This window comes from Accipiter gentilis, chromosome 15 (assembly GCF_929443795.1).
Source record: "Accipiter gentilis chromosome 15, bAccGen1.1, whole genome shotgun sequence".
Taxonomy (NCBI): Eukaryota; Metazoa; Chordata; class Aves; order Accipitriformes; family Accipitridae; genus Astur; species Astur gentilis.
The window spans coordinates 2,670,203-2,694,354 of record NC_064894.1 but is presented as its reverse complement, the minus strand read 5'-3'; positions in this window follow the sequence as shown (position 1 = coordinate 2,694,354).

The window sequence follows — 24,152 nt, the reverse complement described above, 5'->3', positions numbered from 1 at the left end:
GGAAATTTATCTGACAAATGCATGGTGAAATTTCTGCCTACCAAATGCTTTTCAAATCAGAGGTAAAAGCAGCCTTGGGAGATAAATCTACAGAATTTGAAACAGCCATACAGAAATTGCCAGAATAATCCCCTGCATTGCCCAAAGCAAGATGTAAATTAAGAAGCAATACACTATGAGTGTAATGGAGCATGTACTTTTCATGCTTCCATTCATCTCATGTAAACAGCTCATACACTGCACCTCACAGGAATAATTACAAAATAGTGGAATATCTGAAATTATAAATATTAAGACAGGAGAGAAGACGACACTATTTTATTTTAATAAGACTTTTTTATTGTTAAAAAAAGTTAATAATTGCTATCTTGTTTTCTAATTATCAACTTACACAGGTAGAAAGTCAAAAGAATGAAAAAGGCTTTGGGCAAAAGCAGCAGGGGAGATACGCATTCTGTCTGTTGAAAATAGATGTTAGCTGGCTGGTTGGCATGGCAGCAGTATTCTGTGCTTCCATACAGGACATAAATATTTGAAAAGACCTCAGAACTTCCAGTCTTTAAAATCCCAAGGACCAAGTGGGTTACAGAGTTGTTGCTTGCTCCTTTCTGTGGAAGAGAAGATGAGTTAGAGATACACCCCTACCCAGGATATGTTAAAACAGGCATCAATGAATTTTTCAAATTCTCCATCAGAAGATGATCTCAACGACTACAGTCTGATCTCTTCCGTAATCACATGAAGCAACAAGCACCAAGAAGTGCCAAGAACACTGCTACTGCTTCTACAAATCTGTACTCCTCCATAAGGTCATTCTCTACTGTATCACCATTATTTTTATACCTAATACTTGGCACTTCCATTTAACAAATAGGAGGAGAGAAGAATAAAAAAACAAAACAAAACAAAACAAAAAACGACATCAGGGACATCATCTTCAAGCAGATATTCAAATAAGCAGATGAAAGATGATGGTCAACTGAGTAACACGTTCTGCCTTTTCAACTTAATCATGACTTGAGCTTCTTAACATAAAGCGTATGGTATCAGAGGGACAAATTCTCAGGATAAAATACACAAGGGATACTTCAGAAAGCATTGTGGCTTTTCTTTAGGATTTTCTGGTATTTACTGAAAGCAAATGGCTACCAATTCAGAAAATGGCCCAAATAGACAAAGCCCTGAGTAACCTGGTCTGATCCAATAGCTGACTCTGTTTTGAGCAGGAGGTTGGACTAGAGACAATCTGAGGTCCCTTCCAACCTGAATTATTCTATGATCCAATCCTATAGTCTTACTTACAGGTAAGATTACCTTTTGTGCATTTATTTGTTTGGCTGTTGCTGAAATGGCCAGCAATTATACGTTTTGATCCAGCGTCAGACTGGATGTGAGTAAAAACCTTTTTTCTAGCAGCAGAGCAGGTTTCCCAGAGAGGTTGTGCCACCTCCATCCTTGAAGGTTTTCAAAACCCATCTGGACAAAGCCCTGAGCAACCTGATCTGAACCTGAGTGGACCTTGCTTTGAGCAGGAGGTTGGATTAGTGACATCCTGAGCTCCCTTTCAACATGAATTTTTCTGTGTTTTTATAGGTAGAGTATAGGAGGTGCACTGATCAGTTCTTGGGTTTCAGATTGACCTGTAAAAAATGGCCTTATTTTTTCAACTACTTTCAATGCCAACTTTTGTAGAATGCCAGTATTATGTAAAAGCTGTTCCACTTAGCAAATATTCCATGGGGTCCACTGCACTGTTGTAACCAGTAATGCACGATTGAGAGCCTTCAGTCTGAGACATTCAATATTCTCTGCTCTGCGACCTAATGAATGACTACAAGAAGTGGCATCATGTAAGCTGGGTAGTAAGCAGTGAAGGAGTCCTAAAGCAGACACACTTATCCTCTTTCTCTTCAGTAGGTTCTCTTTTATTTTCTTCTTTGCCCATGTAATTCAACAAATGTCCTGTTAAGGAGCCAAAAAAATAAAATAAAAAATTGTCATTAGACAGATATAGGAATAGTTCATGAGGAAATAAAATTATTAAATGTAGTTTTAACTTCATTAGACTTCAGAGTATGGAGAATACAATTGTAATCATAATGTTAGGAGATTCATGTGCCCAGGTAATTCTATGGAACTTCATTACTTTAAAATTCGAGTATTTGTTTTCAACTATTTAACTAAAAAATCTTTTATTTCCCAGTATGAATGTAAAAGACCCTGGTTAGTTTAAAGGGACGTTTTTATATTTTTAATTGTACGTTTCTGTATGACAGTGGATATGGTCATACAGTGTCTAACTTGTATGGACATGTACAGATATGTGTCCATATAAATTAGAACAAATTTGGTAAAATTGCATGAATAAAATCTTGTGTTTTGCACTTAATTCTGAAAGTGGTGTCACATAAAATTTTAGCCACTCAGATTAATGGGCATCTCCTATTGATTAGCAGTATGGCTATTCAAAAAGAAAAACTCTATTGGTTAAAAAAATAGCTAAGCCAATTTTTTCTTAAAAAAAAGCAGAGAAAGATAAACTCTAAGCTAATCACTCAGGAGGTTAAGACTTTCACCTGAGATGTACAAGGCATAAGGGACTCAAGTAAACTGTAGATATAATTCAGCCTGTTACTTGTGCAAAATGCTACCCCGTCATAATGTGAAAGACAATATACTCCTCAATTTTTGACAATTTTTGTAATTTCACATTCTATTTTTGTGCATACACACATATCCTGATCTTGATAAAGTTTAAGAACTCATGAAACACGTAATAGCTAAGTACAATGACAATGGAAGAATTAGTCATTTCTCCAGTTAAGTTTCCATAGTTGTCAGATATTCTGCTAATGTGCATACATTTACAGGAACAAACAGCTCACAAAATGCATCAGCTGTTCCCTTTCTGGAGCACACGTGGAAGAAAAAAAAAAAAAAAAGTCACATATTCTTACCTAAAATATGTTCTCACTTACTCATACTGACTGTGATATAATAATCAGTAAGGAGAAGGTTCAACCACACACCCAAGCCTCTCAACTTGATATCTGGGCTGTAGGCTGTACTGAGGTTAAGGATAGTCTTCCCTCTTCTTTTTGAAGCTGTTTCACTGTGTAGAAAAGAATTAAAAATTTATAGGATCAGAAAGAGAGCAAGCTTAACGATGACTCAGTAGCCTACTGGTTCAAAATCTCACTTGCGAAAGAGACCTGGATTCTGGTCTGTGTTCCAGAGACTATACATTTTACATGAGACAGACATTGGATAACATGTATAAGCAGCTCATGGAGCAACCCAGACCTTTCCTGTCCCAAGCGAATACCTTAACCAGACAACATGAGAGCCATACTAACTATTGGATTTTTCAGTGCCCTCTATGAATATTACATTCTCTTCTGCACAGCAGCAGGTAAGCATCTCGCTCACTATATCCGAAGCTACAGCCTCATGTTTAAAACGGTCTCCTGGCACGTTTGTTTGATAGCATGCAGTGAAAAGAGAAAAAAAACCAACTCCGATGAGTAGGGTAACTATGAGGAGGGCTACACAGCCATGACCTACTTGTAACGTGAAACTTTAGAAGAAAAAAATCTCTAAAAATAAAAATAAAATCAAATTTTTGGCATAGCAGAATGCAGACTGCTCCCTTTAAGATATTTCTACTCTGCTCCCTTGAAGAAGGTTCAGCCACTTCCAGCTGAAAATTCTAGGCTGATTATTTTCCTGAAACCACATTAAAGATTAATAGCATTCGCAATTTAGATCAGAAAATCTGAAAGAAATATTTTGCAATTTATTCTTTATTATTTTCATCCTGAATATTACCTTGGGTCTTAATGATTTGTCAGATCTCATTGACTACATGTTGCTGTGTGAGACAGTGTATCCATTCCCTTTGTGAGCCTTTTGGCACTATATTTCTGTGACTGACCAATAAACCCCTAAAATGGAAGAAGACTCAGAGGAGGTGGGCAAGGGCGATGTGTCCATGAAGGTCACAGTTATGCAGGGTAAGTCACCACAGCTGCTGCAAAGCAGCGGACTTTATCTCATCGCAAAGGGACCAGAGGGTGGCCCTTGGTTTAGAGGAACAGCTACCAGCAGTTGAATAGACCAACTGGTGGTGTAGATGTTTCTCCCCAGTTCGCTAAAAGAGTTTCAATGTCTCCCTGACTTAGCCAGACCAGCATGGGGGCAGTGAGTAGATGGCTCAGCTTAATATGTCAAAAAAAATTCAAAAGACAGCAACAGCTTTGAGCTGGCTTCAACACACGTTTTCCTTCCCAGCAACTGGGGATGCCCAGCGTCCTGACAGTGACCATATTAGAGAGACCGATAATGGGGATCACATTCATCTTGTGATTCAACTGTGTATTGAAATTGCTTTATTTTGCTAAGTTTCACTTACGTTTGTACTGTTTTCTGCAGTATATTTTGTGTCACTCTGCTAAATCAGAAATCCCATGTAACATCAACTATCTTCAAATAAGTAAATTTGATATCAGAAGGTATACCTTCCATGCGTGGAATATCTGAAAGAACCTGGTGAGAGAGTATTGGACTCCGGAAATTTCCTAGAAGACCTTCACAAATCCATTCTTGTTCCCATTAAAGATTTCCTTGTTCCATCAATAAATGTAATTTTTAATAAATTCACCACTATGTAAAGAGATTTCTCATGCATATAATTTTTTCTTTTGCTGGATATCCTGAAAGTTTATTTTCTTACTTACTCCAGCTTCTATGTGTACCACAAGGTTATTTTCCACAGATTTTTTACATGGATTTTTGTGTAATTTTTTTTTTTCCTGTTTGGTTTCCTGATGGAATATATACATCATACGTTTTCTCTGGATGTTTAAAAACGTATCTGGGGCAGAAGTTGATTAAGGAGAACTTTTGTATTATTACTACCATTTTTAATTCCAGTTTCTTATTCTGCAGTCTAGGTCCATGGAATGGGAAAGAAACTATTACTACATTGTCTGTCTTCAGGAAGGTTGAGCAAAACTCTGCTTGTTTTCAGACCAATAGTGGGATTTCCTCCCTGCATTTTTCATTAAAAGTAGCAAATGGGGAAGTGCAAGATCAAATGCCACAGTGTCAGATTTGCTCCTTTGTCCTCCACACTCTGGTGCACACTTCAGCTAGTGAAACAGAACATCCTCCTGACAGCAAAAGCTGACAGGGCAGGTTTCAGCAGGACCGTATCTGTAATTCAACCACTGAGAGATGGTTTGGGTCCCAATTCATACAAGCTTTTCTCTCTCCTTATGGTACTGTCTCATTCTTCCGATTCATAAACATATTTCCCATTCCTCATAGTATTTAATGGTTTCTTGATTATTTCCTTTTTTTCCTATCAATTCTTGTCAAACCTCAGGGAACTGCCCTGGATATTCCTGCTCCTGCCAACCCCGTGCTACTGGGTGAAAACCAACTAGGCGAATGCAGAGTCTGAGACATTCCCAGTGAAGCACTCAACTACTAAGAACATGGCATAGTGCAGGAAAATTCTCCAAAACCTCCAAATCAGTAAAATCAGGCATTTTTCTGAGGTCACCACTTGTGAAATTCTGTGTTACTGTGGATATGGAAGTGAACACGTGGTGGTGTGAGAAGGACGACCATTTTATTAGAGCACTCACTAAGAGCATACCGATATTCAGTTCAGTGTAAGGCATGATTCTCTTACCCCTGCTCACAGCGACTTGTATGCAAGTAGTCTTACTGAGCCAGAGCCAACTATTCAGTGTGAAGAAAGTGGAAAAAATCAGGACTGCTTCTCGCTATCAGCATCACAGCTGTTCTCACTTCATGTCCTACTTGGTAGCTGGGCTACTGAGAAAAGCAAATACTTCTTTGTCTTATTTCTGCACTAAGTAAATGTCATAGCAACCCATTAGCACTGACAAGGTTCTTGTTTCTGAATATCAACTAACTTAACTCTTTCTTTTACACTGACTGTTTTTCCATGATTTAAGCCATAGAAAACAATGCCCTTGGTTTAAGACTACATGCAATCACAGCATTTGATTTTTTTCAAATAATAAATGGATACAAATAACTAATTTTATTCTTATTTTACAGTTCTATTAGCTACTGTGCTTTGAAGCATTTGTGCACTGCTTACAACATGACCCTTGGATTCTCAGTAGTTAGTCTTCTTAAGCAGCTTCTGAAGAGAGAATTTTTACTTCTGCACAGGACTGGCCAAATTATATTTGAGTTAAATGAAAATAGAGTGAGTATTTCTGTGGGCTGATGGAGCTGCTTCTTAAATAACAAATAAATGATTTGACCCTTTGAAAATATGCACCAAAGCATATTGAAATCAGCAGTAAAATCCTTACTTCTGTTAACTTAGTTGACTTGGATCAGATTCATACAGTAAAATTGCTTTAGATTTTTTATTTCATTACCCATATTACTGCCACAGTGAAAACTGATATAGCCTTTATTTACCTACATCTCAGAGGTATCTGGAAGGCCCTTGGTGCTTTTTTAGGATCACAAACATTCCTGTATGTTTATGTTAAAACTCATTAGAAGTTGCCTTTTGTTATCTTCCTTCCCTACATTAATTTGAAGTTCCACAAGCTGAGGTTTGTCAGTGTGTAGATGGATCATCAAGCCCAGGATAGCAGGCACTAATTGTCAAAGCTGTCATGCCTGATACCCATCAAAAAATCCTGACAATATCTTGCTTCAGAGGCTAGAAAAGCCTTCACTGATTGCTGTGGAATAGTTACACAGAGTATGAAGATTTCCCTGAATCGCTACACTTTTCTACAAAATTGGTTCCAAAATGAGGGAAGCAGGGATAAATTGCCATCTGCTTTTGGTTGCAGAAGACCCGAGTACATTTATTTTCATCTACTTGTTTCTCCAACTAATTAATAAATGATTACAGAGAAAGATGACAACTTAACTTACTAGTCACACAGGACACAGATATATGCTGTTCTGCAGTTTCTGACAGATTGAATTATTGGATACAGTTAAGTTGATGGAAAAAAGCAAAGCGATGGGTTAGAAGTTCAGGATTCTTGCTGACTGCGCTACCTTGTTATGGTATCTTGCTAAAAGTTGATTCCAGGAACATACTTTAAATTCTTTTTCTTCCAATCAAGAATAACATAGCTGGGAAATCATATAATAGGAGGTAGTGTAAAATATCTTAGCTTCTTTGACCTCAGGAGAGCTGTGATGGAAGAAGCTGTTAAACACATGACTTCCAAATTATTTGTATCGATATCAGTGTTCACCTTATGTAAGCTTCTCTATAAACAGAAATAAAACCCAAATGCATGTTGTGTGGGGAATTTCTTTTACTTTCACCTAACCTGATTTAGAGAGATTAATATTGATCCTTGGTGAATTCTGGGTCCTTATCCATATCATATAAACATAATTGACTACTCTTAGCATGTAACGTAATCTGTTTCATAACTGCCTACAAATGCTTAAGTTTCTGATTTAGAAAATAAACTCTTAGAGTATCCTTTCAGCTCAAACAGCCTTAATCTGTATTTTTCTAATTCCTGTTATTTTCTAACTAACTCATCTCTGTCATTGATACATGCATTAAGGAAAGATGTACTACGAATATGCAGAGACAACTTATTAAACATGGGGCTCAGATCCTTGGCTTGATGCAAAATAATTGAGATTGATATATACTTTATCTGATCAATGGTTAAAATGCACCACTTCACAAGATGACAAAGAAATTGTTTTCAGAACTCCTCTGGACACGTTTCAGACAAGATTACATTTAGACGAAAGCATATGAATGAAGAACCACCCACTGTAGGAGAAGATCAGGTTTGAGACCACCTAAGGGCCCTAAAGGTGCACAAGTCCATGGGACCTGATGAGCTGCATCCATAGGACCTGACAATATGCATCTGTGAGTCCTGAGGGAACTGGTGGATGGAAGTGGCTAAGCCACTATCCATCATATTTGAGGAGTTGTGGCAGTGTGGTGAAATTCCCACTGACTGAAAAAGGGGAAATATAATGCCCACTTTCAAAAAGGAAGACCCAGGAAACTACAGGCCATTCAGTCTCGTTTCTGTGCCAAGGCAAGATCATGTTGCAGTTCCTCCTGGATACTCTGCTAATGCACACGGAAAAAAAGGAGATAATGGGTGACAGCCAACATGGCTTCACTAAGGGCAAATCATGCCTGACAAATTTGGTGACCTTTTATGGTGGGGTTACAGCTTTGGTGGATAAGAGATGAGCAGCTGACATCATCTACCTGGACTTGTGTAAAGCATCTGACACTGTCCCACATGCCATCCTTGTCTCTAAATTGGAGAGACGTGGATTTGGCGGATGGACCGCTCACTGGATAAGGAATTGGCTGGATGGTCACACTCAAAAAGTTGCGGTCAATGGCTCCATGTCCAAGTGGAGAGCGGTGACGAGTGGCGTTCCTCAGGGGTCAGAATTGACACTGGCGCTGTTTATCTTTGTCAGTGACGTGGACAGTGGGATCGAGTGCACCCTCAGCAAGTTTGCCGATGACACCAAGCTGCATGGTGCGGTCAACACGCTGGAGGAAAGGGATGCCATCCAGAGGGACCATGATAGACTTGAGATATGGGCCTGTGTGAACCTCATGAATTTCAACAAAGCCAAGTCCAAGGTCCTGCACATGGGGGCAATCCTAAGAACAAATACAAGCTGAGCGATGAGTGAATCGAGAGCAGCCCTGAGGAGAAGGACTTGGGGGTGTTGGTTGACAAGAAGCTCTACAGGACCCGGCAATGTGCACTTGCAGCCCAGAAAGCCAACCGTATCTTGGGCTGTATCAAAAGCAGCGTGGCCAGCAGGTCCAGGGAGGTGAGACCCCTCTGCTCCACTCTGGTGAGACCCACCTGCAGTTCTGCGTCCAGATCTGGAGCCCTCAGCACAAGAAGGACACGGACCTGTTGGAGCGGGTCCAGAGGAGAGCACAAAGATGATCACAGGGCTGGAGCACCTCTCCTGTGAAGACAGGCTGAGAGAGGTGGGGTTGTTCAGCCTGGAGAAGAGACGGCTCCAGGGAGACCTTATAGCAGCCCCCCAGTGCCTAAAGGGGGACTACAGGAAAGCCAGAGAGGGACTTTTTACAAGGGCAGGTAGTGACAGGACCAGGAGTAATGGCTTTAAACTCCAAGAGGGGAGATTTAGATGAGATGTAAGGAAGAAGTTCTTCACCGTGAGGGTGGTGAGGCACTGGAACAGGTTGCCCAGAGAGGCTGTGGCTGCCCCATCCCTGGCAGTGTCCAAGTTCAGGCTGGATGGGGCTTGGAGCAACCTGGTCTGGTGGAAGGTGGCCCTGCCCAGGGCAGGGGGGGTGAAACTATATGATCTTTAAGGTCCCTTCCAACCCAAACCATTCTGTGATTCTATGATTCTATATGATTTACTTCCTCAGGCATACCACTTAGCTGGGAAGTCTGTGTGAAAATTTAATATTCAATTTCTTTGCTTCATTTAATTTTTAGTATGAAACAATTCAGTTTGCAGAATCCCAAGTTTTATGATTGCTCTTACACTAAATGCAATGTTCTACCACTTAACACAACAATGAGCTATATCTTTGTCGTGATTTAACCCCAGCCAGCAATTAAGCATCATGCAGCTGCTCACTTACTCCCCCCACACCCAGTGGGATGGGGGAGAAAATCAGGAAAAGAAGCAAAACCCGTAGGTTGAGATAAGGACAGTTTAATAGAACAGAAAAGAAGAAACAAATAATGATAATGATAACACGAATAAAATGACAACAGCAATAATGAAAGGATTGGAATGTACAAATGATGCGCAGGGCAATTGCTCACCACCCGCCGACCGACACCCCGCCAGTCCCCGAGCTGCGATCCCCGGCCTCCACTCCCCCCAGTTTAGATACTGGGCATCACGTCAGCCAGTTTGGGTCAGCTGCCCTGGCTGTGTCCTGTGCCAACTTCTTGTGCCCCTCCGGCCTTCTTGCTGACTGGGCATGAGAAGCTGAAAAATCCTTGACTTTAGACTAAACACTACTGAGCAACAACTGAAAACATCAGTGTGTTATCAACATTCTTCTCATCCTGAACTCAAAACACAGCACTGTACCAGCTACTAGGAAGACAATTAACTCCATGTAGGTTTTATTGCCTTTCCTCCAATTTTGCTGTCCAACTGGCATGCAACAGTAATGTTCATCAGTCCTAAACACACTCACAGTTTTATCCCATGGCAGTATTTCTTACATCCTCTCACCACTCCATGGAAACCACGCCTGCATTTGCCTTGACGTACACATGCCACAGAGACCATCTTGTCTTGGTGGCTTGTCCAGGGCTCTCTCCTCTGACACCTAGTCGCTGTGACGGACAGTTTGTCCCTGTGGGCATCCATAAGTTTCAGCTTGACCGTACTGTGGCTGTCAGTCAGATTTGCATAATACACTGTCACACTGTATGTATCAACATGGCAGCATTAATTACAACCTGTCACACATAGACATGCAGCTAAGGCACGTTACTATCTTATCATTGCTGCTTCATTTTACATTTGTTTTGCACTTTGTTAGACTGTACAAAATAGCTCCATTCCTGTACAAATGTTAACATTCTCAAGACTTAAGAACAAATCTTTTATAAAGAGGAGACAAAGAAAAAAATTAAGGCTGAAGGAAGTATTTAACAATAATGTAAAAATCCTACAGCAGCATGTTGTGAAAAAAAAAAAAAAAAAAAATCTTGTGCAGTGAAATCCAGTATGCATGTTCAAAATACACTGATGGAATCCAGTTTTCACTAATCATTGACACTGATTCATGTTCACAGAAAACATTTTTTCTGAAGAACTATCTGTTAATACTAAATGCACTCTTTTTAAAACAGACAAAGACCTAGTTGCTCAGTAAAACTTAATACCAAAAGAAAATGAACTAAGAAGAAAATGTGTTTACTGATTTTTCTAGCCCATATTTTTTCACTAAAATCCACCTACTGGGACTGTGCTAGTATGTTTCCAGGGTTAGAAAACGGCATACTGAACTCCAGAGAGAAAGGGGCTTGCCAAAGAACATTCTTAAGGAGCAAAAGACCTTTGGAAATTTATAAGCAGATAATAAATTTTGCTCCTAAGCTTTTTCCTGTCTCTCAGTTCTACAACCATTATGCAATTCTATAAAGAAAGAAGAAAAAAATCCTCTTATGAGAATAATGTTTTAAAATTTGCAACTAGCTTCACTAGCTTTTGGTAACAAAGCTTAGCTCGGAAGAGTTGTTCAAGGTTGTGGTCTTAAGTAGTGGCATCCTGATACTTTGAGATACTTTCCGAAACAACAGATAGGAATAGGCACCTAAATCAGCACTACTTGTTGGGCAAATGAGCAGCTTCCCACACTATTTGCTGCATAGTTGTAATCCCATTCTGGAACCTCGAATGCTGCCATGCCTTCCTATGGGGCAGTGCTCATTTCAGGCTATAGCTCCTTCTACAATGAGCTGGTACCCAACAGACAGTTACTAGCAACCTTCCCTGTGTGATCTGTAATATTAATTGTGGAGATAAAATGGAAAAAGAAAAAAAAAAAAGATATTAATAATGATTTCTGCCCCTGCTTTGGAGCTATTAGGTCAGACCGGAGCTATTAGGACCTATTAAGGTCTCATGTGGACATACAGAAGAGAAGGCCTGGGAGGCTACTGATTCCTGTTCTGCTGGAGTCTAAAAGTATATTATGCTAATGAGTGTTATGAGTTTCTAATATTTTTATGTGGGTTTTTTTGTTTGTTTCATTGGCCTTTGCTCAAAGGGCTAGATTTTTCAATGGTCCCACCAACTATTTGCAGGGTAGTTCCAGATAGCCTGCAGCTATTTGCTGCTGTAACAAGGAATGTAGAAATGTAAATCCTTAGCAACACCCACAAGCACTTAATTAACATGCAAATGACCTTAAATCCACCTCAGAAATGGATGTCAGATTAAGGATAACATGGAGATTTCACTTTGAATGTTTAGGCTTAGAAAAACAAGTCTTAACTTCCACCCTCTGCTGCTTTACTTTAGCATAATGTAAATAAAAAATTATCTTATTCTCTAACACATTTGATTCTAACGTATACGGTATGGAAGCACATTATTCGGAAAATTACTCAGAGATGTAACACCAGAGAGAAATCACTCTCCCCAACTAGGGGATGCAAACTCCGTGTATTTACATTAGAGAAAGAGGAACTCAGCATCACACCACAAAAGAGATCTAACCTTCTTGCTGAGGACTACCAGGAAGAGTATGTGTCGGCTGGTCATTTGGCTACTAATGGAAATTTTTCATTGACAGCGATAAATTGGAAGCTGGTTTTAATGTACACATTTTTATATAAAGGAGATCTAATCCTTTTCTTTACATAGTTTGTGTAGTCATCATAATTTTATATGATAATTTCTGTACGAGCATATAACTTCCTAACTCAATGAGGTACTTGAAAAATATATTTTTGTGCACATTTTGACAACAGTTTAGCTTGACACCTTTTTCTAAAATATGTCTTTTTCCTCAATCTTCCCTCCAACAAAACAGTGATACAGCTGAACAACATTCAGGAAAAGACTTTTAACTCTTTTCTATTTCAGGCAACCTGCTAGAATATTGTCAAAACAATAACAATTTTTTTAAAAGAGAACAGGACATACATGTATGTACAAGACTTCAAAAACAACCTCATTACTCTTATCTTCCTTTAACACTACAGCTTTGTTTATGCTATGACACCACCACACATATTTCAAAATGCAGAAGTAGGAAGAAGGGCAGACCACCAAAAACCATTAAAAAATTCATACCTACAGAAAAATATGTGATATGAAACTTGAGCAAACATGGAGTAAAACCTTTTAACCAGTACATTTTGTTAGGCTTGCATAGCAATTATTTTTGGTCTTTACAGAAGTAAAATTTACTATGAAAACAAAAAAACAGAGGATAAGCAATTTAAAAAATGAATATGTTGCAGCTTTGTATAGAAGAAAGCCCACTCTATAGTGTTTGTCTTGTTCCACATGACACTTTTGGTGCTTAAATCTTTAACCCATTAACTAAGCAGAAAATAGAAACGAAGGAGTGGGATAATCATATATTCTCTTTTACAGCAGAAATAATGGCTTGAAGACCCTGGAGGTGTAGTACCTTTATTCATTACAATGAAATCCAAAAGGAGAATGAGGCAACTATAATATCAGATAAATTAAGGTTTACACTATGCCATTGCTAGAAAGCAGCTGCAGTCAGAGCAGTAAAAGAGTCTCTTCATCAGCTGAGTGGCTTTACCTGGAGTTCCTAGATGGATATTCAAACTCAGAAAAAGAAAAATCAATATAAAAAGACCGTACAGAACCTATAACCAATGTATCAATGTTGCAAAGCAGTGACTGTTACCCCTACTGTGGGAGGAAAAAGTGGACATAAAGGCAGCTTTCATTTGCCCATAAATTTGAGAACATGTTTTGTACAACAATTATTTAAAGAACTAACACTGGCTTCCTCTATTACACACCTTCGTATTTTCTGATAAAAAGTGTTGTTATAAGAGGTAAGCATTATAACTTTACAACTACAGATGAGAAGAAAGACTGGATTTCAAAGTTTTGTAAGGTACATGAACTCGTACGCTATATTCTAAATGGTAACTGGAGCTCCAAAGGCAGCTCAAGTATTTTGTCACGTACTTGAGAAAAGTGATCGTCAATCTCAAAATCGCCAAGAAGCTTGAGTTCAGGGAATGAGTTCTGCAAAGTACTGGTGAATTCAGTTTCTGTCATGCTTAACAGCCTTAACAGAGAAGGAGTCCTTCTTCAGAACTGTGGCCCCTTGCTGTTACTGTAATCATTAATCTGTTATAAACGTTACCAAATACAATTAGCACAGTTTAGTTCATGGGGTGCCAAGAAGTTCCCTTTCTTGTTCCAGCAAGAACCTGCCACAACCAAGACTGCTACTGCTGCTACTCTTTTTCCTTTTACTGCATACATTATCATGCTCAATGATCCTTAAGGTTTTCTCAAAGACCATTAAGGTTTTCTGCAACCTTTTATCAATAGTCTTTCAGTGTAGAGAAATCACCAAGACTATCCATGGTCTTAAAGAGTGCTTTAAGTACTCAATTTAGTAAAATGACACAGAAAATATCTTGTAGCCTGTGTAAATTTAGAGCTAGATTATCAAGATTATTCAGATTAAATTTGTAGTGATTCTTACTATTCCTGAGAATGACTACTTAATTTAGGTGCATTAGTAAATATTGACATTTTTAAAAGAATGTACATGACTTCAGAGGTTATAGATGTAATATGAATTCTCTGTTTTGCAAGATTTCCTCATTACTTGTCATCTGATATCTATGTATTCAGGTATGCACTGTGTAAGAAATTAATAAACCATTTTTCTTATAAAGTTTCAATTACATTTGTATTTACACATTAAGTATATTTTTACAGATATTTTCAATATCATTCCACAGCTTAAAAAGAAAATATCACTGTAAACATTTTTGTTACGTAATATATTTGTAATGGGTATTGTCAGTTGATCCCTGTTAGACTGACCACTCTTTCATTATCCACTAGAAGACTATTCTATTACAAAACACTGTCAAATCACCTACAGCCTTCTCTGCTTTCAGGCAGTCATGCCACCATGGATTGTAATCCTGTCAGACCTAACAAGCTAAGCAGATTCAGGTTGAATTAATAGCAGAGTTGGAGACCTCCAAGGAACACTTCAGTGTTACAGCAAGTTTTTTAGTGCTACTGACTCAGTGGGAGACACTTTTCTATGCGAGTTAGTACTGAACTAATGCCCCAGCCAGGGAATTCTAAAAGACACTATAATTAGGATGCAATAGGCTGGAGTGCTCAGAAATAGAGAATGGGAGACAAAATATGGCCAATATGGCTGCAAGTGTCTTAATGTATGAAGTGGAAAAAAACAACTGGAAAAGACAAACAAAAAGCAAATTTCTGTTGCTAGAGGGAAAACCAAAGAAAATATACAAATGGAGAACATAAAAATATCTTAAGGTTAGATAGTAAAATATAAAAGCATTAGAAAGCCCATTTGATGTGGTGAGCTCCAGATAATTTTACTGATGCATATGAAGAATTTCTAACAACATCTCAAGGAAAAAGACCTAGCTAAAAACAAAGAGAAAAATAAAATTCATTCTCAATCAGTTTTAGCTGACGTGTTGATTGCATTATTTGTTAAAAATGGCCTTCAACTTTATCAGTCCACCAGGGGTCTTTCCTTAATAATAAAAGAAGGAACGTTCTGCTACAAAACTCTCAGTACACATGACAACTGTGGATATTTAATAAGTACTGAAGTAAAGAATCTAAATTCTATAGAAAAGCTAGTCTAATATTTTAAGTACGGGCAATTAGTAAAAAAGATTGTCTATTTTCATGCATGGTTTCTCCTTCGCAGAGCAAAAAAATCTCATCTCTCTTCTCATAGACAAGTATTTTGGAAAGAAAGTGAAGGAAGGTGAGCTCTGTATCACAGAATACTTTCTCAGTTTTACCAGGCAGGCTGTATTTGCCCATATGTAGATATGTTTCAAAATCAGCTCACTTGTCCTTTTCCTAACATGATCAGTAAGCAGCTAAAGCTACCTCTAATACTAATTATATCCCATTCTCTGGCTGGATTATATTTCCTTTAATTTTCAGATAAAGTAAGCAGTGCTCACAAACATTTACAGAAGTTGCTGCCCAAAGAAACAGTCTGTATTAAATGCACAGGCTGCCTGGATATGACTCTCTCAAGACCTTGACATGGAATGTGTTGCGGAAAACACTGGGAAAATTGCTCAGCAGGTGTTACTCTAAGATTCAGTTGATATATTGACAGAGGAAGACAAGAAATGGGGGGATTAAAAAAAAAAATTTAAAAAATGATGTGATAGTCCCTGAAGGGCAGTAAGTCGAATCAGTAGATAGAGCTTCCATTAATGTTTCAGTGGAAGCCTTCTACATAAGACAAAAATCGGGATTTTCCCCATAAATTCATAATACTGAACTCCACTGGTCAACTTTCTAATCGCTCAGATGATAAATAAAGTTGACAGAATACTTAGCAAGGCACTGCTCATATAAATTATTAAACATTTGCTGATAATATTCAGGGAAGAGCGTATGAGAAGCTAGAAGTGCATTGAATATTTTAAGAATTAGTACTGAAGTTATATGGAAGGTAATGTTTGCAAAAGATCGCTATGGAACATTTTAAAAGTTTTATATAAATCCTGAAGAAATATTTTAGAACTTAATTTCCTGAAGATAGGAAGAAGACTCTAGAACCAACCCCCTCCTGAGCCAAATACTCAACAGCAAAATGGTATGACTCAGATGATTATTTTTCTGATTGCCATGCTACTGGAGATTTGATAGATGTGAGAGTCTGTTTGGGCATTATTTCCTTGACGTTTTCACAGCTCATTATAGAAAATAGTTAGTCTTGCATTTTAGCAATATTTTCACTCTTAAGTGTAGAAGTATAAAACTTTTCCTTGTATGAATGTAGCCTCAGAATCATGAATAAATCATTATTCAGTACAGCACAATGCATTTATAAATTGTGCATGATGACGCCCTATTTTAGGTGATCCGAAGAATCATCCGAAGGCAGCAGTGTTGCTGTTGGCAAATGAAAAAATATTGTAGATGAAATGGAAAAGGGTGAATGTTGGTGAATGTTACTTAATTGTATTCTCCTGATGACAGAGAAAAAGGGAAAGAATTTATTGGTGTAGCAACGCTAAAAATGGAGTTGTAAGGTATTATATTTTTCATAAAATGTTAAAAATAATTCCATTTAAAAAGGTTTGTTCAAAATCACACACCACCTTTTCATACTTTGTCATCCAGCCAATCACACTCTCTTTGGCCAATTCTATTACGTCACCAAAAATTTTAATTCATTATTTATAAAATTCAATGTATTCTACTCATTTAGAAATTATTACTTTAAGAAGATGTTTCCCAGGACTTGTGTCCAGTGTTGTTTTATTTTCCACTCTCCCAATTACAGAGAAGTTTTTTTCCCTTTTATTTGAAGTCCTCTTAATTCTGTAAATTTAATTCCAAAATTCAGCCATTTTGCATTTTCAGATTAGGACCTGACAACAACTTAATGTGAAAAAACTTCTGGTTAAAATTATTAAACAGCAGCAGCTCTTATGTGGGTGTGGCTCACCGGTTCTGATATATATACAGTTAATTTTAGATAGTGAAGTTGCTTTAAAATCATTGAACAGAGGTGTTTCCTAAACCCAGAGAATTCTCATGGATTATCAGTTTACAAACATTGTTTTACCTTTACCGATTTACAGGATATCTGCTGTGAAAAACAGGCTGGGTTCCTCTGTATTATAATGATAGGTAGTCTGCAGACTAGAAAGCGTTGCTTATTCAGGCAGGCATAGTATTAAATATGGTCTTTGTAACTGAGTATGGCGGCTTGCCAGGAGATAAGGTTCACTAGAGCACTGCCTATTCAAATGCATCTCTCTGTTATTTTCTTGTGAAATAATAATCCTTACATTTCTAGCTGCTCCCTCTGGCATTTACACAGTCTGTGGGCATGTTGGTCAGAGAGTGACCACCAGGCAATGATCAGAAAAGCTGGCAGATGAGACAAGAACTGAAGCTCTGCCCTGAATGGGGTCCTGCACATTTAACAGTCCCTGAAAACTCACAAGAATGTTTCCCATTGAGTCACGGGTGGCTGGAAGTGCCCATGGGAAAATACTAACAGGAATTAAAATGAGTCGCCTGTGCTAAACGATATGAAAGCCTGTAAGCAAGATTTCCAGTAAGTGTTTGAAAAGGAAAAGAGCAATCGGCATCATCATAAAAGTTATTCCTCAGTCAGACGCTGTGTAATACTTCACAAGACTCTTGTACTCCCCAGTAAAAGTCTATGGATCGTAGGTGCTGGTTCTAAATCTTAGTAAGTATGTTCAGCCATGGAGGATAGGTTATGCCTCTAGCTAGTTATTCAAACGAATGCTGCAGGTAGCAGAGCAAAGAACACGGAGAATCTTTAAAATTGGAAGTGACTTCTGAAGGATGTAAAAACCAGACCAGTTCTCGCCCCATCATCCCCAGTGAACATAATTCCTCCATTTGCATTAGCTATTCGAGCTCGGTTAATTTTCTCAAACAGTAAAGTTATTCCAGACATCAGCATATAGCTGACAACGGATGTATGGAAGACTTGTGCCGTTCTGAAAAGGCAGCGAAAGCCCCACAGACGGCATGTCAGACAGCGTTAGGTGCTGATGAATGAACGTCAACTCTATGAAACTGTTTAAAATCCTTCATCTCGTATGGCAAAAAGATTCATAGTGAGAATGACCTTATAATTTCCTTATGGAAGTACACCAGTGGCATAATAAACTGCCTCAGAAGGAAATCCGATCACCTAGCAACTGCTTTGGCCTGAAAATTTCTAAATCTGAGGATTGGGAACATATTTTCAGGGATGGTTCCAATTCATTCACATGGCCATCCGCTCTCTCTTTGTTGACTTAACTACTTTTCCTTGCCTTTGCCTAATTTTCCTGGTCGCTGTTTACTTCTGTGTAAACAGCGCTCATACACCTGTGCTGCGAGCAGGGCAACTCCATCATGTAATGACAAGCAGTTTCCCCTCTGGCTTTGAGTCTAAAAATTAATTATATATATAGTTCTTCTTCACAGTTACTCATGATAAAGTGTATGTATTTCAGAATTTATACAAAAGTAAACCCCACCTTACTATGTTCTGAATTGCTTCGCATATGTCATTGCTTCTACTGCCTCACTAATTTAATTATACAGTTCACATGAAAAATTAGTGCCAACATTTAAATCCCTTTCTCTCAGTAGGCATAAATGCCAGTGAAGGAACCTAGTTTGGGTGAATTTCTGTTTAAAAAAGATATACTTAGCTTCCCTAGAGGTCTTAAACAGGTAGATTACTTTACTACAGAGTATCCCTGAATCTATAAGGAAGTTCAACCAGCAAATTCTCATGGGCTCTTCTAGCACATTGCAGAATCTTGCCCTGCTCAGTGCAAAGATTTGTTAACGTTACTGTTGCCAGACCTTCTCTTTTAGAAGATTGCTCTTTAAGAAGAATAGTTTGCTCTTCTTTTTTTCATCACAGCGAGTACCTCTCCTTACCATAGAAGTAACTCATTAATTCTTAATTCTTCATGCTGGGACCAGATTCACAGATTGACACAGAAGCATCAGAAACAGAGTTAAGATTAATTTCTGGCTATGACTACACTAGATTCCGACCACGGAAAGCTGGTAAGCTGTTAGCATGTTCCATGCTTTATTTTGGCCCGGGCTCTGTGGCAGTCTCCCAGCCAATGCGCAAACAGGGTTTAGGAATTAGCAGAGGCCGGAGAGGATTCCCAAAGGCAATTTGGATACAGTCACCCTCTTTTGGATGGGAAGAGAGTTTAGCTGTGCAAACACAAGCTAAACTGTGCCAGTTGGTCTCAGTGCCCGAAGCCTTTCATCTACTAGAGTGGACATAGCCTGTGTGTCTAAACATTGTAAAAGTTAAAAATACACATCATTAGGTACTGGAATGAATGGTTATTGATATAGATGGTGTTGATTAATGCTTATAGCTTCTTCCAGGCTTGGTGACAAAGTCACATCAATATTAGTCGGTATAAAATAAATTTCAGGCTCCTTAGCTGAATTAATAGGGCTGCACAACTGGATAGGTAGAAGAACAGGCAGCCCAGAAGAAGTGCTGAACCAGTCCCTGCCTTCCCTGTGCTCCTTGGACGTAACCTGTACTTGATTGTTGCAATGACTCTGGCTGTTTAGAGGAGACTTTCTTTTCCGTTCACGTCCCCTGTGCACTCATTCAATAGCAAGGTATAATTTATCCCTTATAATATGTATTAATTAATCCAATATGCTATATAATTCTTATTGTTCAACAACTATATAAAAGAAGGCAAATCTTCATAATTTTTGCAGTATGTTGCAGTAAAGAATACAACCTAATATTGACCTCATGAACTGAAAACCTGCCTCTCCTTTGTACTTTGTACCTCCAGCAGCAAACCATTAACTGTACAGTAGATTTCAGCTTTTTGTTTCTAAAGATGCTGATTCATACACCAAGGCCACTGAACCAAGTCACCTGACATTTGGAATCCCACCAGAATTACGGACTCAGATGACAGCATCAAAACAAGTGTAATGATCCGACACACAGGAGTGGGACTGCTCACACAGCAGTTTTTATATACAACAAACACTTCTTCAAAAGTCCAGTACATAACTTGGCTTAGTCATGTACAAGCCAAATCTACTCAGCTGGCCTCTACGGGACTGCTACCTCACACTAACAATGACCACGGCAACATTAAAAAAAGCTGTATTTTCACAGAGATAACAGCTCTTGAGCCATCTATTACATTTTCCAGACAGCACGTTATCTCTACATCAGCCATGTCGGGTTTTTGTGTGTTGTCTTTTTTTCTTGTTAATACCTTGATTGCTTTCAAAGTGACGTAAGTCTCAGTTTATAGCTGTATTTTCAGGCTATTTCAACAGTGCAGTGATTTGTTTTTTTTTTCTAAGGATTAATTTTTGCATAAGATTTAAGTTTCAAAAAGAATGTAAGTACTAATTCATAAACATCTTTAATACAAATATTCTGAAGATGCTCCAGTATGATTTTTTTTTTTTTTCTTTTCTAGTTACATCGCGGATAATTGTTTAGGAAACAGGCTACTTTCCTACTGGAAAGATAGGTTTAACAATGACTGAGAAATTGTGGAATAACTGAACATCTTAGCACTTTAACTATCTACTTATGCCTACTAATTATTGCTTATGAATCAGAATCACCATCAAACTCTCCTTTTTCTTTTTTAAGGAATTTACTGAACATAAAGCAATCACCTGGTCTTCTGATTCTTTCCAGATCATTGATTATTACATAAAGAACTAGTTCAAACATTTCATTAAAAAAATCACTCTAAAGAGAGAAGAAACTGATAACGCGTAATGGACTTTGAGAGTCTTGGAATGGCTTTGTCTTTTCCTCTCTTTCTGTAGTAACTCTGGAAAACGTACATAGGAGGAAAGGATTAAGAAATAAAATACATGTATTTTTGTCATACATAAAATGGGATGAATTAATCCTTTCTTAAAGCCTTACCACTGAGAAGTGACTTTAAAGGATTTTAGGTGCAGAAATGACTGGAATGTTTTAAGGAAACCTTCTCTACCAGTCAAAGCAAACAATCTCTTCATGAGTTATAAATGCTTGATGCTCCAGTATGCCAGGAAAAGGCATTGTTGACATGTGATCTTTGCTTGCTTTATTGAACACAAATATCTTATCTCCAACCACATTTGACATTTCAAGCTTTAAACATACTATTGAATATAAATCAGAGCACGGGAGCCAAAACTTTGTCTCATGGGAACTGCCTTAAATGGAATTTTTTAACAGGAAAAAAAAATGTTTGGTCCTAAGGCAAACTCAAAACTTGCGTAGGTGCCAGAAGTATTATTAAGATTTAGAATATGTTAACATAGTGTTCAGAGAGATATCTCCAGGAAAGTCTGTTGAGTGAGTCCTGGAAGAAGCCAGACAGTGGGTTTGTTCTCAGCATAGACTCAACTAGGACTCAAGCTGGGTTAATTAGCTCTATTGAGAATGTTAATAATAGTGACAGTGTTGATGAATCTGTGTTTGCTCCTGGAATTTGGCCTAAGTTTTCTTGTCTCATTGATCAGACAGATCACGTCATTGTCACGGCCCGCGGCGGCCAGGGCAGGAGGGCGGTGGGGGAGCGCGGCCTTGCGCGGGGCCGAACCGGGGCGCGAGGACGGACGCCCGGCGGTCAGCGGAAGGTTTCCCTCGGGGCAGAAGCAGCCTGAACTCGGGAGGTGTGACAGCCGGCGGCGGGGTTTCTCTCACGAACCGCCACGAAACCGCCTCCGCCACCCGCAGAGCACCGCGGTGCTGACCACAGCTATCTCCGGAGCTCCATGCCGGGGAGAACCCTCGGTTCCGAGCGGGAGTGGAGCGGAGCGGTCCCCCTCGCCGGTGCCCGGGGATGAGCGGGGCCGGGCGGCCGCTCCTCACCCGCGGTTCCTTGCCGGGGCAGCGGCCTGGTGAGGCAGAGCTCGTCCTTCGGCCGGACTTCCCTCGTTTCGAAGTTCGCTGTTTCTGTTTCAAACCTCTAGCACCAAGGGCTTACTTAGAGTGAAACCAGTCTGTTTTTTCAACTATGTTAGCTAGTGTAATAAAAGTCATTACTTCACCATGAAAAACTTGGCTAGCAGAACACAATCCTTAATTCTACCAATGTTTTCCATAGAAAATAGATAAATACGGAGAATATAGAGAGTGAACATCACCACCTGCAAGCATATTCCCAGATCTGGCCTCAGGAATCCTTACACGATTTAGCTATTAATAATTATCTTGTGATAAATAAATGCCATCTGAACAGGCTATACGATTCACTAATATTCAGCAAGATACTAGGTATTATGGAAGAGAGCATTATTACTTCCAGCCTTTACTTTTACACAGCATTGGATATAGGCATTTTCCTATCCTTAGTTTCTCTTATGTTTTTAATATGCAGCACTACTGCGAGATGACAGCCTTCCAGTCTTGTTGGTTTATCAAGCTGTTTATGTGCAATTCAATTTTAACTGTGTGCATTTGCTGTCGTAATAAAACAAGAGTCACCACAGACATGAAGGATACCTTAAATTCAAGAGCCTGTTTTCACGTAATACTTTGTTTTACTCAGGAGTCTGTGAAGCTCACCAGTATGATTATGTTTCACTAATCAGAGGTCCAGAAACATCAAGTTGTTTTGCTCTTAGAATTTATCCTTGATAGTTATTCCCTACAGAAATATTAATCCACAATAGATGCCTTATTAATTACCTCCTAACTAGGAGATAAAAATATAGCACTGTGCTATGGGCATTTTCATCCTATGAAAAAAAAAACCTGCCAAATTATGATAACAGCAATATTGTGATATTATGGTGCTTTTATAGAGTAGTCAATACATTTATTACAGGTATATTCCCATAATATTGTGAAGTCAACAACTATATGTTTATATCATTTATTTCTTACAAAGATTCTTCTATATTTCATATTTATTCATGCTTGGATGAATCTCTTCACCCAGCTAGTTTATTAAAATTTCAGGTGAGTGAAACCATAAATTTCAACATGGCTCCATTCTGAACAGTCTATGAAGCAGTAGATTGGAAGCATAAAATAAAGCGAGGAGAATCATGTCATGTTCTACTGGGAGACATATTTTACCCTTCAGCAGCATATTAGAAACGCATGTTTTAGAAATTGAGGCAAGGCATACAGTAGCTTCTTCCCATGAGATATATTTCTCTGCCTAGAGCAGATTTTTCCTCTTGGCAGTGTGTTTCAGGACTGGCGAGTTCAACAGTTTAATCTCAGATACAGGCTGGGCGATGAGTGAATCGAGAGCAACCATGAGGAGAAGGACTTGGGGGTGTTGGTTGACAAGAAGCTCAACAGGACCCGGCAATGTGCGCTTGCAGCCCAGAAAGCCAACCGTATCTTGGGCTGTATCAAAAGCAGCGTGGCCAGCAGGTCCAGGGAGGTGAGACCCCTCTGCTCCACTCTGGTGAGACCCACCTGCAGTTCTGCGTCCAGATCTGGGGTCCTCAGCACAGGAAGGACATGGACCTCTTGGAGCAAGTCCAGAGGAAGTCCATGAAGATGATCAGAGGGCTGGAGCACCTCTCTGATGAAGACAGGCTGAGACAGTTGGGGTTGTTCAGCCTGGAGAAGAGAGAAGGCTCCAGGGAGACCTTATAGCAGCCTGCCAGTACCTAAAGGGGGCCTACAGGAAAGCCAGAGAGGGACTTTTTACGAGGGCAGGTAGTGTCAGGACCAGGGGTAATGGCTTTAAACTGCAAGAGGGGAGATTTAGATGAGATGTAAGGAAGAAGTTCTTCACCGTGAGGGTGGTGAGGCACTGGAACAGGTTGCCCAGAGAGGTTGTGGCTGCCCCCTCCCTGGCAGTGTTCAAGGCCAGGCTGGATGGGGCTTTGGG